At 36.5% G+C, this 1,901-nt stretch overlaps 1 pseudogene; it reads left to right on the top strand.

The window, feature by feature from the left end:
• The first annotated feature begins 1,296 nt into the window (after positions 1 to 1,296).
• Positions 1,297 to 1,638, top strand: LOC148206331 (cation/calcium exchanger 4 pseudogene; annotated as a pseudogene).
• The last annotated feature ends 263 nt before the right edge of the window (positions 1,639 to 1,901 follow it).

Raw genomic sequence — 1,901 nt, 5'->3', positions numbered from 1 at the left:
TTTAATCACTCGTTTTGTACATGTGGCAGGGACATGAATTAAAGACATGTTGCAACATTATTTCACTATTGTAGCACCATTGTATGCCCCTTCTTTTCTCCTTTTTTTTTGTGTGAACAATGGTGGAGGGGAACCCATTTATTGCTCCTACCTCAAATTGCACATCATTTATATTTTTTTTATTTAATGGTTTTTGTTTCGATGCTAAAAGGAGAAAGGAATGCATGTATGATACTTCAAAGGTATCATTTTCTAAACTGTAACACAAATTTGTGATTCTTTCTAAAGGGGAAGGGGCAAGTAGATTCATATGGTCATTTTGGATTTCAAACAATGACAGGGGTTATGTTGAATCTGATTCTAATTGGACTAGTCTTTTGGCAAGATGTGTTAGAATCACGCAACAAAATGTTCGTATGTAGACAAAAACCAATAGGGGGTGAATTGGTTTACTTAGTAAAAACTTATCTTTTAAAATTTTTCTATTTTTATAAATAATTTTATAAGAAAATTAGTTTACTTTAAACAAGAACAACAAAGTTAAAAAAAGTAGGGAAAGAAAAGCTTCCACCAACAACTTTATACTGGTTCAGATCAAAAGATCTTACGTCCAGTTGTTAATCTCTCTAAAGAGGGATTAACTAATCACTAAAAAATAACCAAAACTTACAATAATAGAGAATTGAGTTAAGGTTAGAAAGCAAAGAGATTAACAACACCTCTTTTGACACACAAAGGATGAACAACACCTCCTTTTACACATAAATGATGAACACCTTTCCTAACAACAACAAGACTCAATCACTTAGACACATTCAGTGAAAGTTCTCGTTTTATCCACACCAGGTTTTTCAAAACATCCTTTTTCACAAAAATTGAGAGTTTCTCTAACACATAAATCTTAAACCTCTTAGTGAAAAGTTCTTTAGAAATTAGGTTTAGGTAATATATATATGGTTTAATACCTATTTTGGTCCCTCTTTTTGTAGGGTCTGTTCAAAGTTGTCCTCCTTTTTTTCAAAAGTTCACTAACATCCTACTTCTCGCAAAAACAGTTTAAGTTGATCCTTTTTGCTTACGGCGTTAAAAAACTAACGGCAAAGTTGCTCTGCTGGCCAAAATTAAATGACATGTCCAATTAATCCAATTAGTTGGCAAGTTCAGCTAATAAGAGACTGCCACGTGGCAGTCCCCTTTCCACTCAAACCCTAATTCCCTTTTCCCCTCTGCGTTACTACGTCGCGCCCTATTTCCCCATCCATCTTGGGGTTAACTGTATTAGCATGGGGAAATTCAATGGGAGATTTGATGTCAAATATTGCATTGGCATTGGATGGAGAAGATGGAGTTCAGATTGCTTTATCTGGATGCTATGCAGGTCCTATGTTCAACACACTTATTGGTTTGGGAATCTCGCTGCTGCTTGGGGCCTGGTCTAAGAAACCCTCTTTGTACGTGGTGCCTAAAGATAGTAGCTTATTTTACACCATGGGATTTTTGATCGCAGGACTGTTATATGCACTTGTTTTGCTACCTACAAAGAACATGCATCCTAACAGAACAATAGGAATGGGTCTCATCACCCTTTATGTGATATTTCTTTCTTTCAGGATATGCACTGCAATTGTGGTCACTTAAAATCCAAATCAATGTCTCTTGCAGTTGAAGCAGAGGGGAAATAGGGGCGGCGTAGTAGCGCAGAGGGGAAAAGGGAATTAGGGTTTGAGTGGAAAGGGGACTGCCACGTGGCAGTCTCTTATTAGCTGAACTTGCCAACTAATTGGATTAATTGGACATGTCATTTAATTTTGGCCAGCAGAGCAACTTTGCTGTTAGTTTTTTAATGCCGTAAGAAAAAAGGATCCACTTAAACTGTTTTTACAAGAAGTAGGATGTTAGTG

This window comes from Vigna umbellata, chromosome 1 (assembly GCF_029865625.1).
Source record: "Vigna umbellata cultivar VRB3 chromosome 1, Vumbellata_1.0, whole genome shotgun sequence".
Taxonomy (NCBI): Eukaryota; Viridiplantae; Streptophyta; class Magnoliopsida; order Fabales; family Fabaceae; genus Vigna; species Vigna umbellata.
The sequence above is the reverse complement of the archived record's forward strand: the minus strand, read 5'-3'. Positions and strand labels throughout refer to the sequence as shown.